This window comes from Phocoena sinus, chromosome 2, assembly GCF_008692025.1.
Source record: "Phocoena sinus isolate mPhoSin1 chromosome 2, mPhoSin1.pri, whole genome shotgun sequence".
Taxonomy (NCBI): Eukaryota; Metazoa; Chordata; class Mammalia; order Artiodactyla; family Phocoenidae; genus Phocoena; species Phocoena sinus.
This window is the reverse complement of record NC_045764.1, coordinates 113549221-113564288: the sequence shown is the minus strand read 5'-3', so window position 1 is coordinate 113564288 and position 15068 is coordinate 113549221.

Here is a 15068-nt window from a genome sequence, read left to right as displayed (position 1 = left end):
GGACACTCTTGCACTGCTGGTGGGAATGTGAATTGGTTCAGCCACTGTGGAGAACAGTATGGAGGTTCCTTAAAAAACTACAAATAGAATTACCATATGACCCAGCAATCCCACTACTTGGCATATACCCTGAGAAAACCAAAATTCAAAGAGAGTCATGTACCAAAATGTTCATTGCAGCTCTATTTACAATAGCCAGGACATGGAAACAACCTAAGCGCCCATCATCGGATGAATGGATAAAGAAGATGTGGCACATATACACAATGGAATATTACTCAGCCTTAAAAAGAAATGAAATTGAGCTATTTGTAATGAGATGGATAGACCTAGAATCTGTCATACAGAGTGAAGTAAGTCAGAAAGAAAAAGACAAATACCGTATGCTAACACATATATATGGAATTTAAGGGAAAAAAATGTCATGAAGAACCTAGGGGTAAGATAGGAATAAAGACGCAGACCTACTGGAGAACGGACTTAAGGATATGGGGAGGGGGAAGGGTGAGTTTTGACAGGGCGAGAGAGAGTCATGGACATATACACACTAACAAACGTAGTAAGGTAGATAGCTGGGGGGAAGCAGCCGCAAGGCACAGGGATATTAGCTCGGTGCTTTGTGACAGCCTGGAAGGGTGGGATGGGGAGAGTGGGAGGGAGGGAGACGCAAGAGGGAAGACATATGGGAACATATGTATATGTATAGCTGATTCACTTTGTTGTAAAGCAGAAACTAACACACCATTGTAAAGCAATTATACCCCAATAAAGATGTTTAAAAAAAAAAAAAAAAAAAAAAATTTCCAAGGCTTGATTTGTGACCCAAGATGTGATATATCCTGGAGAATGTTCCATGTGCACTTAAGAAAGTGTACTCTGCCACTTTGGGGTGTAGTGTACTATAAATATCAATTAGATCTATCTGGTCTATTGTGTCATTTAAAGCTTGTGTTTTCTTATTTATTTTCTGTTTGGATGATCTGTCCATTGGTGTAAGTGGGGTGTTGAAGTCCCCTATTATTATTGTGTTACTGTCGATTTCTCCTTTCATGGTTGTTAGCATTTGCCTTATGTATTGAGGTCCTCCTGTGTTGGGTGCATAAACATTTACAGTTGTTATATCTTCTTCTTGGATTGATCCTTTGATCATTATGTAATGTTCCTCCTTATCTCTTGTAACAGTCTTTATTTTAAAGTCTGTTTTATCTGATACGAGTATTGCTACCCCAGCTTTCTTTTTTTTTTGCAGTACACGGGCCTCTCACTGTTGTGTCCTCTCCCCTTGCTGAGCACAGGCTCTGGACACACAGGCTCAGTGGCCATGGCTCACGGGCCCAGCCGCTCTGCGGCATGTGGAATCTTCCCGGACCGGGGCACGAACCTGTGTCCCCTGCATCGGCAGGCGGACTCTCAACCACTGTGCCACCAGGGAAGCCCTCCCCAGCTTTCTTTTGATTTCCATTTGCATGGAATATCTTTTTACATCCCTTCACTTTCAGCCTATATGTGTCCCTAGGTTTGAAGTGGGTCTCTTGTGGACAGCATATATATGGATCTTGTTTTTGTATCCATTCAGCCAGTCTGTGTCTTTTGGTTGGGGCATTTAATCCATTTACATTAAGGTTATTAGCGATATGTATGTTCCTCTTACTATTTTCTTAATTGTTTTGGGTTTGTTTTTGTGGGTCTTTTTCTTCTCTTGTGTTTCCTGCCTAGAGAAGTTTCTTTAGCATTTGTTGTAAAGCTGGTTTGGTGGTGCTGAATTCTCTTAGCTTTTGCTTGTCTGAAAAGCTTTTGATTTCTCCATCGAATCTGAATTAGATTCTTGCTGGGTAGAGTAATCTTGGTTGTAGGTTTTTCTCTTTGATCACTTTAAGTATATCCTGCCACTCCCTTCTGGCCTGAAGACTTTCTGCTGAAAAATCAGCTGATCACCTTATGGGAATTCCTCTGTATGTTATTTTTTGTTTTTCCCTTGCTGCTTTTAATATTTTTCTTTGAATTTAATTTTTGTTAATATGAGTCTTGGTGTGTTTCTGCTTGGATTTATCCTGTATGGGACTGTCTGAGCTTCCTGCACTTGATTATTTCTTTTCCCATGTTAGGGAAGTTTTCAACTACAATCTCTTCAAATATTTTCTCAGACCCTTTCTTTTTCTCTTTTTCTTCTGGGACCCATATTATTCAAATGTTGATGTGTTTAGTGTTGTCCCAGTGGTCTCTGAGATTGTCTTCAATTCTTTTTTCTTTATTCTGTTCCTTGGAAGTTATTTCCACCATTTTGTCTTCCAGTTCACTTATTCGTTCTTCTGCCTCTGTTATTCTGTTTTTGATTCCTTCTAGTGTATTTTTCATTTCAGTTATTGTGGCATTCATCTCTGTTTGTTTGTTCTTTAGTTCTTCTATATCTTTGTTAAACATTTCTTATATTTTCTCAATCTGTGCCTCCATTCTATTTCTGAGATTCTGGAGCATCTTTACTCTTATTACTCTGAAAACTTTTTCAGGTAGATTGCCTATTTTCTGTTCATTTATTTGGTCTTGTAGGTTTTTACCTTGCTCCTTCATCTGTGACATATTTTTTTGCCGTCTTATTTATTTTTATGAGTGGGATTGTTTTCCTGTCTTACTGGTTGTTTGGCCTGAGCCTTCCAACACTGGAGTTTGTAGGCTGTTGGGTAGAGCTGGGTGCTGAGATGAGGACCTCCGTGAGAACTCACTCTGACGAATATTCCTTGGGGTCTGAGGTTCTCTGTTAGTCCCCCACCCCCCCCAGTGGGTCGGACTTGGCACTCCCACCACAGGAGCTTCAGCCTGACCCCTGGTTCGTGAGCCAAGATCCCACAAGTCACGTGGGGTGGCAAAAAAAAAAAAAAGAGAGAGAGCGAGAACAGTAACAAAGTAAAAAATAAAATTAGACTAGGAAACTAACATATATTTGGAAAGAATATAAAAATAAAGATATAGATGAATCAACAACTGGAAGATACAGTAGTACCACAATAGTAAAAAAGTGGAGGAGCTAAAAGAAAAAACAAAAAAGGGGAAGGAAGGGCCTTGGCTGTGGGGGGCGGGGCCTAAGCAAGGGTGAGGTTTGGGTAGTGGGCGGGGCCAATGCTCAGGACCCACAGGGCTGGAAAAGGCCCTGGGGGTGTGGGGGGTGGTACTTAGGCTCAACTGAACAGAAGGGGCCCAGGCGTGCCCCCCATCCCTGGTCTCAGAGGGTGGGGTCCTCAGCTGGGAGCCCAGCAGGCTTCCTGGGCTTGAGTGGGTGAGGCAAATTCCCACCCCCACCCGATCCTCCCAGAGGGCCCCTACCGTCTCCCTGGCTTCCCTCCTATGCCCTCAGGACCCACATGGCCTGGAGGGGGCTTTGGAGGGCAGAGCACCTGCCTGGGAGCTCAGCAGGCTCACTGGGCCCGAGTGGGTGGGGCAATCTCCCCCAACTCCTCTCCAGCTCCTCTGGAGGGCCCCTCCCACCTGCCTTTCCTGACCTTCCCCCAGGCTCAGGGGCACTGATCCTCTCTGGCCTCCACTTCGCCGCCCCACTCAGTTCCCGCATATCCTACTGGTTCATTTGGGGGTTCCTCCTTTCTCCTTGGGCATCAGGGTTCCCCACCAGTGGCCGGCAGGAGCCCTAGTTACGGGGAGACGCTGACTCAGCGTCTCCCCACACCACCATCTTCCAGTTTCATTACTTTTTTACTCATTCTGCACAGCATGAAAGAGGACTCATTTGGTCATCTTCTTTTACTTATTCCATAGAGCATGAACCAGTTTAATAATCCACATGAGTTACTGGGTTATCCTCCGATTGAAACTGACCTCGGGTTATTTACAGAAAGGATTTACTTTCAAAGGGTAAGGTGTACCCTCAGTAAGGATCTGCATGAGAACAAGCCCAAGTTCTGTCCTGTAAAATGTTTTCTTCTTTTATCTAAAATTGGGAAAACATTTCATAATTGGAAAAATTTGGTAAAAACTCCGTCTTTAACAGCATTGGCGTACTTGGCATTCTGAAGAGACTGCAGCCTTTCATGTCCTTAGTGCCTTTGGCTCAGGCAGTTTCCTGTCTGGAAAGTCTCCACATGTCACCCTCCTCCCCGTTACTAACTGGGGAGTCAGACACACACTCTGAGGCCCAGGTTGAATATCACCTCTTCTGCCTTCCTGACAGCCTCACATCCCAGGCAGGAGAAGCACTGCCTCTTCCAGACTGTCTTCTCCAGTTGACCATGCACTCTTTTTTTTTTTTTTTTTTTTTGCGGTACGCGGGCCTCTCACTGCTGTGGCCTCTCCCATTGTGGAGCACAGGCTCTGGACGCGCAGGCTCAGCGACCACGGCTCACGGGCCCAGCCACTCCGCGGCATGCGGGATCCCCCCGGACCGGGGCACGAACCCGTGTCCCTTGCATTGGCAGGCGGACTCTCAACCACTGCGCCACCAGGGAAGCCCGACCATGCACTCTTAATGGAGGCCCCACATGCCCATATTTGAGTCACCATCATTCACACATCTGTATTTAGCGTAAGTTTAATTTATTTGGTTAAGCTGTAGAGGATTCAGAAATGTGGTAACGAATGTTCCATCTGCCTGGGAAGGTTGGAACCCAGAGCCCACCATGAGGAGGCTATGTGAGGGTGCCCAGCCTGGGGGCAGAACCTCTTGGCACCTGGCAGTAGCAACAGGTGGGCACCAGGGAGAAGTGAAATGAAAGCAGGATGGGGGTGGGGTTCAGGTCCAGGATTACTGCCTCTGGAAGGCCTGGAGAGGCAAGGACTTGGTATTGATTTTGGGGGAGTGGGAGGAGGAAAGGGGCTACTGGGATGGTTTAGGGAGGACACTTAAGGACCAGAGTGAAGACATTACCCAAAATGTGAGAAAAAAATCATGTGATGGGACTTCCCTGGTGGCACAGTGGTTAAGAATCCACCTGCCAATGCAGGGGACACGGGTTTGAGCCCTGGTCTGGGAAGATCCCACATGCCCCAGAGCAACTAAGCCCGTGCGCCGCAACTACTGAGCCTGCGCTGTAGAGCCTGTGAGCCACAACTACTGAGCCCGTGTGCCGCAACTACTGAAGGCTGTGCGCCTAGAGCCCGTGCTCTGCAACAAGAGAAGCCACTGCAATGAGAAGCCCTCGCACCGCAATGAAGAGTAGCCCCCACTCGCCGCAACTGGAGAAAGCCCGCGACAGCAAACAAGATCCAACGTAGCCATAAATTAAATAAAAGAAAAGAAAAGTCATGTGATGAGCCCAATGGCTGGCACAGACTGCAGCTGTTACTGCATTTTGAAAGAGCAGGGAATCATTATATTTGCAAAGGAAAACTTAAGCTGGGGCTGGAAAAACATGATTTGGATATTTATAGAGGCCAGTGGGAAAGAAATTCCAGGCATAAAGGTGGGAGCGAGCATGAAGTGTTTGTGAATGGAGAGGCCATTTTTGAGGGTGAGGCCACCAGCAGGTGTGGAGACTACAGTAACCAGGAGGGTGCAGTCCAGCTGTGGAGATTCTGGAAAGCAAGGCAAAGGAGCCAATATCAAATGCAGAAGGAAATAGGGGCCTCCTATGCTTTCCGAGCAGAAAGAAGAGGCCAGCCATGTGTTTAGGAGATGGTGTAAGTTGTTGATTGAAGCCTGCAGATCCTGGAATTCTGGAATTGCCAGACTTTGATAATCAAATCTGAGTTGAAGGTAAGGTGGGAGAGGCCTGTGGCCAGGTTTTCAAACTTGGATCTCAGTTGGTGTGTGTGCTGGGGATACTTGAAGCCACTATAGGTACAATTCCCATCTTCCTGAAACATTGGATTCATTGGGGAGATTTGTGGGGGGGAAACAAGTGCAGATATATATTTCTGGAGTAGAATGCCAATTTAGAATGATGTTTCAAATAAATGTTGTGCCTGTTCTGGCTGGTCCCTTCAGCCTGTACCCAGCCCCCAGCCTCAGGGGAAGACTCACTCCCCTGCCTCTTGGGGTACCTCAGTGGTAATGGGTCAAAGGACCAGCTGAGATATTCTCCATGGTGGTGATGGGAGAGTTAAGGAGACTCACGGCCTTTTCATTTCTATCTACTATGGATAAACCACAGTTTGTTTTTCCACTCACCTATCGACAGACATTTGGGTTGTTTGCAGTTTGGGGCTATTACAAATAAAGCACCTGTGAGTCTTTGTGTGGACATATGCTTTCATTTCTCTTGGGAAAATACCTAAGAATAAAATGACTGAATCATATGGTAGGTGATTGTTTAACTTTTTAAGACACTGCCAAAATGTTTTCCAAAGTGGTTATATAATTTTACATTTTCATCATCAATGTATGGGGATGGCATTTATATCCTTGCCAACACTTGGTATAGTCAACCTTTTCACTTTTAGTCATTCTAAACGGTGCATAGTAGTATCTCATTGTGGCTTCAATTTGCATTTCCCTAATGTGTAATGATGTTGAACATCTTTCACTTGCATCTTTTTAGATGAGGGTCTGTTAAGCTCCCATTTTTATTTCTTTTATATAGTTAATTTTTTATTGGAGTATAGTTGATTTACAATGTTGTGTTAGTTTCTGCTGTACAGCAAAGTGAGTCAGTTATACATGTACATATATCCACTCTGTTTTAGATTCTATTACCATATAGGTCATTACAGAGTACTGAATAGAGTTCCCTGTGTTATTCAGTAGGTTCTTATTAGTTATATATTTTATATATAGTAGTGTGTATATGTCAATCACAATCTCCCAATTTATCCCTCCCCCCAGTTCTCCCCTTGGTAACCATAAGTTTGTTTTCTACATCTTGACTCAATTTCTGTTTTGTTAATAGGTTCATTTGTACCATTTTTTTAGATTCCACATATAAGTGATATCATATGATATTTGTCTTTCTCTGTCTGACTTACTTTACTCAGTATGACTCTAGGTCCATCCATGTCACTGCAAATGGCATTATTTTGTTCGTTTTATGGCTGAGTAACATTCCATTGTATATATGTACCACATCTTCTTGATCCGTTCATCTATCAATGCACATTTAGGTTGCTTTCATGTCCCGGCTATTGTAAATAGTGCTGCAATGAACATTGGGGTGCATGAATCCTTTCAAATTATGGTTTTCTCTGGATATATGCCCAGGAGTGGGATTGCTAGATCATGTGGTGCTCTATTTTTAGTGGGTTTTTTTGGCCACACTGTGGCAGCATGTGGAACTTCCCATGCCCCCTGCAGTGGAAGTGCAGAGGCTTAACCAGTGGACCACCAGGGGGGTCCTATTTTTAGTTTTTTAAGGAATCTCCATACTATGCTCCAGAGTGGCTTCTGAAGCCTTTCTTATTTTTGAATTTTGGGAGAAAGATTGATTGATTGATTTTTTTTTTCTTGTCTTACTCTGCTTATCTAAAGACTTTGAGAGAATTCTGACAGGTCTTCAGAGTGTGTTGACACTGGTTGAATTTCAGTATTAGTACTGGGCCAGCATAAAGATTTGTTTTAGGAGAGTATCAGAGACACCAATTCCTAGAACTTGTTAGGGCAATGTCATGTAATCAATCCAGCTTTTATTATATATATAATTTATAAAATTATAGTGAGATAATGAGATAACATGAGATAATGAGATAACATGAGATAATGAGATATAATGAGATAACGTGTAAGGGCATTCAGGGCAGCTGCTCTTGAATCCCTGGCCTGTGTGATGTATGTTCCAGATGGGATTGGAATTCAGCAGTAGGAAGCATAGAGTTCTAGCATTAATGACAGAAAACACTAACTAGTTTTAATGAGTAGATGTGCAGTTTAAGCACATAGTTGGAAACCACCTCCACCTTAAGTTTTGGATGAGCTCTTCCAGAACCTTAAGTTGACTTAATTATGTCTAGAATAAATAGCAGAGTTCAAAACTTATTTGACATAATTTTCAAAGTCATACAAGGGAGGTTATTTTACCTTACCAAATGATTAGTTTGTAGAATTCTGCCTCATAGGTGAACTGCTGATCAGTTCAAATATCTCCCTAAAGTAGCCAAATCTCTTGCGTATGAATTTTAGACTTGAAAAGTTCAGCACCCTAAAACTGATGATCACCTATCAGAATGATTCACTTTTCACAGCAAAGTTTGGGGTTTTAAAAAAATATGTATTTATTTTCCATATTGGTTTTTTTGGCTGCGTTGGGTCCCAGTTGGCGGCACACGGGATCTTTGTTGAGGCATGCGGGATCTTTTTCATTACGGTGTGCAGTCTGCTCGGGTTTCTCTCTAGTTGTGGCGTGCAGGTTTTCTCTCTCTAGTTGTGGTGCACAGGCTCCAGGGGGTGTGGGATCTGTAGTTGTGGCCCGCGGGTTCCGGAGTGCGTGGGCTCTGTAGTTTGCTGCAGGCAGGCTCTCTTGTTGAGGTGCGCGAGCTCAATAGTTGTGGCACGCAGGTTTAGTTGCCCCGCGGCATGTGGGATCTTAGTTCCCTGACCAGGGATCGAACCTGCGTTCCCTGCATTGGAAGGCGGATTCTTAACCACTGGACCACCAAGAGAGTCCCCACAGCAAAGTTTTAAGATAAATTATATTTCTATATTTCTATAAAGATTATTAAAAAGGCTACGAAGAATGACACCACAGACAAGGCCAGCTATTTATTTGCAACATAAAGGAAACTAAACATGAAATCACTCTTGTATTTGCACTTGGAAAGCAGACTGAGTTAGAGGAAGTAGGAGCTGTTAATGTGAGACTTAAGCGGGGCCTCTAGTTTACATTCATTTGCTAAAGAGACAAGCAGCTTTGCAGCTGTGGGTAGCTGAAAGGGTACCTTTAGCTCTTGCACTTGGATCTACCTGCAGGACCCCACACTTCCAGCCAGACACTGCTCGCTGCCGTCTTCTTCTCCCAGCAGCCTATGTGCCTCTGTCCCCGCAGGCTTCTCTGCTTCCCCAGCCTCCTTGCCCCCTCAGCCTCAGACTTCTCTATGAGCAGTCTCCTCTATGGCTGCTGGTGCAGGAATATCCTGAGAACCTAGTGGGCAGGATGAATCCCATGTTTTCCTTGCCATTAAGTGTGGCTCTGGGTGACCTGCCCTGCCACTCCTACAGCCCCTGGCGAACGAGGCACTCACAGCAGTTTTAAACCTAATTGTAACATTCTTTCCATGGGACACGGGGACATGTTTCTCATTAGACCATAGACTCTTAGGGCAGCGGCCATGTTGCATTGGGCTTTCTGTTACCCAGCCTTGGCACAGCTGCCATACTGTGGGCGGTCGGGGAATGGATTGGTGAACTACTGGGCCATTTTATCTGAAAAGATGATTCAAGTGAAAACTTTCAGGATGCAAACAACATGGGATAGTTTCTTGAAAATCTGTCATCCTCTTCTCATAGGCTACAACTATTTTCAGGATGAAAGTTTTCAAGCAGGAATAGGCAGTGGTAGCTGATAAGCCAAGTTTGGATGACAACAGCCAGCTCATTATCTTGATAAGAGTGAGATGATGGGGACTTCCCTGGTGGCGCACTGGTTAAGAATCCGCCTGCCAATGCAGGAGACAGGGGTTCGAGCCCTGGTCTGGGAGGATCCCACATGCCGCAGAGCAACTAAGCCCGTGCGCCACAACCACTGAGCCTGTGCTCTACAGCCCGCGAGCCACAACTGCTGAGCCCACATGCCACAACTACTGAAGCCCGTGCGCCTAGAGCCCATGCTCTGCAACAAGAGAAGCCACCGCAATAAGAAGCCTGAGCACTGCAATGAAGAGTAGCCCCCGCTTGCTGCAACTAGAGAAAACTCGCGTGCAGCAATGAAGACCCAACGCAGCCCCAAAAATAAGTAATAAATAAAATAAATAAATTAAAAAAAAACCAGAGTGAGATTATGGGCAGATCTTACCAAAGGAGGCAAATCTAAGATACTTGGGAGAATGACTCCATTATCACTTAGGGAGGGAAATCAGGAGTGGGAGAAGACAAGAGAATTAAAACTGGTACATGGTTTCTGGCCTGGAGTTCAAAGTACTTTTCACCATTAATAGAGATAAGAAAAGTGAGTTTTGGATGCAAGATTAGTTTGGACTTGAATATATCTTTGAACTCCAGTGTCCATAATTATTAAATAGGGATTGTACTTGTTCTCATTTCTGAGGAAATGAGATAATGGATGTCAGAGCACTTTGAAATTTGAAAGCTGGGAAGGACAAATTATGTAAAAATAACCTTTATTCTTTTTTTTTTTTTGCGGTACGCGGGCCTCTCACTGCTGTGGCCTCTCCCGTTGCGGAGCACAGGCTCCGGACGCGCAGGCTCAGCGGCCATGGCTCACGGCCCCAGCCGCTCCGCGGCATGTGGGATCTTCCCGGACCGGGGCACGAACCCGTGTCCCCTGCATCAGCAGGCGGACTCTCAACCACTGCGCCACCAGGGAAGCCCCCTTTATTCTTATTTTAATTATATTTAGACATATTCTGACAGCAGTTAGAAAAAAGACTCGAGGTGAAATTTGGAATCCAAAGGGAAGTTTGCATGCATGAGTGGAGACAGCTAGAGGGGCCAGCCAGTCCTTACGGATGGGGAAGAAAAAAGGGTTGAATCAAAGGAGTAGTGAGAACTCCAAGTGAGGGTTGGATAGTGTGGGGTGGTAGAAACCAAGACTATGGAGAATTTTTAGAAGCTGGAAATGTTCAACAGTGTCAAACGCTGCAGAGAGGTTGAGTGAGAAGAGAGATGATTAAACTCCATTGAGTCTGGTAAACTTGAGTAAATGGTTTCAGGAGGGGGTTGAGGTAGAACCCAGACTTCATGTGTTTTGAAGTGTCTGGGACTAGGTGCTAAGGTCCTGGAGGAGAGGAGGTGGCAGCTGTGGGTATCACCACAACTATAGGTGCTTAGTGGCAAAAGGAAGACAGTTTGATAATTTTTTTTATACTTTCATTTCAAAAAGGATTTGAAGGGTAAAGTAGGAGCAGAAAGATTGGCTGAGAATGTATTGAGGCTGCAGGGAAGTATGGGGGGAGAGAGAGGAGATTCTTGAGGAGCTGGACAAAGGGTGACATTCAGTCTAAGCAGAGGGAGTGGCTTTACAGATTAGAGAGAACCCTTTGGAGGCTGGGGGTAAATGTGAGGGTCTCAGAGTATTGGCAGAGCAGTGTAGGGGCCACTCAGGAGCACAGAGTGAGAGAATTGCAGAGAAGTTGGGCAGTTAGGAAGACAAGCTCTGAAACTCTGCTGGGAAGGAGAGCTAGCTAGTTAGCAAATGTTTCTTGTGGTACAAAACACATACAAAAATTTGCGAATACAGATGTTCATTTGTCACATTCAACTAAGAACTATTCACTTTCATACAAATCTAAATAGACAGGAAGGGACTAGATCTTTAATAAATGCTGGTTGAATTAAGTTACTTTCCTTATATGTCAGTCAGGCGTTGATCTTACTCATGAATACAGCTACGTGGTTGTGCATGGATGCGTGTATGTGTGTGTTTCTTGTAAAGATGCTGCAGTGTACATTGTTTTCTTTCACACTTAGACCTAATTGTGCCATTCACTTTTTACCTAGGACTCCTCTTTGCAGAAGCTGGAAGCCCTGAGCTGTTATGTTTCCCCCTCCCCTTCCCCTGTCTGGGCAGGAGCCTGAGGTGGGCAGTTTGCACTGGCTATTGGTCACTTTTATCAACTGCGTGACCTGCTACCCCAGGACTGAGCTTTGCTGAGGCCTAAAATGACTTCTTATTAACATGAAATTGAAAGACAGGCTGCGAATGAGCAAAGGCCCTGGCTTGCTGATTGGACTGCAGTCAGTGGTCGCCCCTTAGCCCTGGACACCACTTGGGGCCTGCCGTGTCCACAGTGATGTTTCTGGAAGCCAGATCTGGAGGTCAGCCTAGCCCATGTTGTCATTAGCACTGCCTCCCTAAGGTACCAATGTCCCACCTTCCCATTCTGCTCTGGCATTTCCTTCGTCTAGACACATCCTTGCACCGAGCCCTCCCTGCCGACCCTCTCTTGGGCCAGACTCTCCTTTCCCATATAAACAAAGTCACCTCTACTGTTGACCTCATGGTGAATGCTCTGCATACCCCCTGTCCCCTGAGGAAGGGCCCATCTCCTCCCACCACGGTGCTGTGGGCAAGGCAGGTTGACCTTCTTCTTGTCCTCATTACTGCATCCTAAGCAAGACCACATGCCACCGGGCTTTGCCCCCTCCGTTCCACTTCTCTCTGGAGCTTTCTCAGTGCTACCTGAAGACTTTGACATTTGGTCTGCGGACTTTTCCTCTCAACCCTTAGTCCTGCCACCATCCTAGATAACTTCAACTTTCATGTGGCCAGCCCTGCCAACACCATTGGCAACGACGGTCCCTTACTTCTCCACCCCACTCTGGCTGCCTGTCCCATGGTCACAACCTGTGCCCGTCCTTGCCTTGGACTGGCCCGTCTTTGTAATCTCAAGCTTTGGCAGCATATCCGTGGTTATTCTCCTCCAGGACAGAAGCTCTCCCACTCATGTACTCCTGCAGTTCCCAACCTTGCACAGCTTTTTTTTTTTTTTTTTAATTTATTTTTGACTGCGTTGGGTCTTTGTTGCTGCACATGGGCTTTCTCTAGTTGCGGCAAGTGGGGGCTACACTTCATTGTGGTGTGCAGACTACTCACTGCGGTGGCTTCTCTTGTTGTGAAGCATGGGCTCTAGGTGCACAGGCTTCAGTAGTTGTGGCACGCGGGCTCAGTAGTTGTGGCTCGCGGGCTCTAGAGCACAGGCTCAGTAGTTGTGGTGCACGGGCTTAGTTGCTCCACGGCATGTAGGATCTTCCCGGACCAGGGCTCGAACCCGTGTCCCCTGCATTGGCAGGCGGATTCTTAACCACTGCGCCACCAGGGAAGCCCTTGCATAGCTCTTGACGTTTCCATTTTTACTTTTCTGCATTTACTTCCATCTCTGATCCAATTCTCACAGCTGTTATTTCAGTGATTCTCTTCCCACCAACCTTCTTGCTTCCTTGTCTCTCCCTTGTGCTCAGCCAGCAAGACTCCACCCTGGAGCAAGCCTCCTAATTCATCCTCTCCAGTTCCATACATGGGTCCTGTGGATTGCTGGTGAAATTGATAAGCTTTTTCTGCCTGATGATCCCTACCCAGCTTTAGGCAGTCTCTCCCACTCCCCCTTTTCCTTTTCCAACTGTCCACGTCAACATCTTGCTCACTCTCAACAGAAGGCCTTACTTCCTTACGGAGACTGAGGCTGTAAAGTAGGGAGTGCCTTAACTTACTCTTCCATGTTTGTGTCCATCTGGCTCCCATCTTCTTATCCTTCCCCTCTTAGGAAAAGAGCTACCGATTCCTGTTTATTAAGGCTTTAGATCTGGCCTCCCCAACCCACCATTTGCACCAGTATTTTTACTCTAAGCTCATAAACTTGCTCACACTTTCCCCATCTGAAAATCAAACCAAACAAAAAACTCTTATCATCCCCCTCCCCCCACTTCCTGCAAAGATAAGGCTGGTCAGCTCTCTTCTTTTCTTACCTCCCATTCCCTCTCTAATCCGGTTTCTGCCCTTATCACTCCACAGTGAATGAATCATCAGTTGAACCCCATGTGGACAAAACAAACTGGCACTTCCCTTCCTCCTTTCCCTGTCCTCCCCGAGCCATCTGATTTACTGGCTGTCCCTACCTCCCTTGGCTTTGCCCATTTGTCTAATCCTCCTCGCTGTCAAATCCGTTAGTTCCTTCTGAGTGCCCTTTATTGGCTCCCTTTGGACTCTCGTCCCCTAAATGCAGCGTTGCTGGGTTTATTCTGTGCTCTGCTTTCCCCACGCTGGCTGCTTTCCCTGGCTTCAATTACCAATGCTGATTGAAAATTCACATGCCTCTAGCTCCTGTTCAGGCTTCTCTGAAGTTCCAGACCCTCATGCCCAACTGCCCCCTGGACACCTCCACTTAAATGTCCCTCAGGTACCTCAGACTCAGCCTCTTCCTAACAGAATTCATATCTTTTCAGCCAGACTTCTCCTGGATTCTTTGTGAATATTGTCGTTATCCAGGTCCTGGCCTCTTTTCACCATTCCTAGTCAGTCATCAACTTTAGAGAGATGGAGGGATTTATGTTCACTGGAATCCCGGGGAAGCTGAGGGATGGAGATTGGCTTGGCAGATGCAGTGGATTGGGGGGCTACATACAGCAGGGGGGACTACATGGTAGGAATGGCACTTAAGAGAGCTGGCCCAGTGTGGGACGGGTAGCTATGGGTGATGCTTCCAACCTTGTGTAAACTTCACCGAGCATCACCAAGGGCAGAGGTACTTGGAATTCTTGAAGAGAAAGGAACAAGGGAGCTTGCCTGTGCCCAAACAGATCTGAAGAGAGATAGCTCAAAGAGGATCAGGGACAGAGAGAAGCCCAACACAGTAAGATTCAGAAGTGGGAGGGCTGAGAGTACTTGGATCTCTCAGGGATGAGGAGGCCCCAAGTGAGCGTGGTTTATATATGTCCCATTTACAGTTTCTACCTCTGTAAGGTCTCCAGCTGGATCCTCTTTTCCTCCAAGCTATTGCTCACTCCCATGTCTTGTCCAAAAAGCGAATCTTATCAAGACGTTGGCTCTTTTTTAAAAAAATAAATTTATTTATTTATTACTTTATTTATTTTGGCTGCATTGGGTCTTTGTTGCTGCGCACAGGCTTTCTCTAGTTGCAGTGAGCGGGGGCTACTCTGTTGTGGTGTGTGGTCTTCTCACTGCGGTGCCTTCTCTTGTTGCAGGGCACGGGCTCTAGAGCGCAGGCTCAGTAGTTGTGGCGCACGGGCTTAGTTGCTCTGCGGCATGTGGGCTCTTCCTGGACCATGGCTCGAACCTGTGTCCCCTGCATTGGTAGGCAGATTCTTAACCACTGTGCCACCAGAGAAGTCCAAGCCATTGGCTCTTTTAACTTTTGGACAGTAAGTTAAAAATTCCTTAGCTCCTCACACAAGGTCCTTCAGGATATGGTCCCTGGTTACTATCTAGCCCCATCTCTTGCTGCTGCCTACACATTCTTTTTGCTTTAGCCACGTGAAATTCTTCCAGCTCTTTAAAAGCACCAGG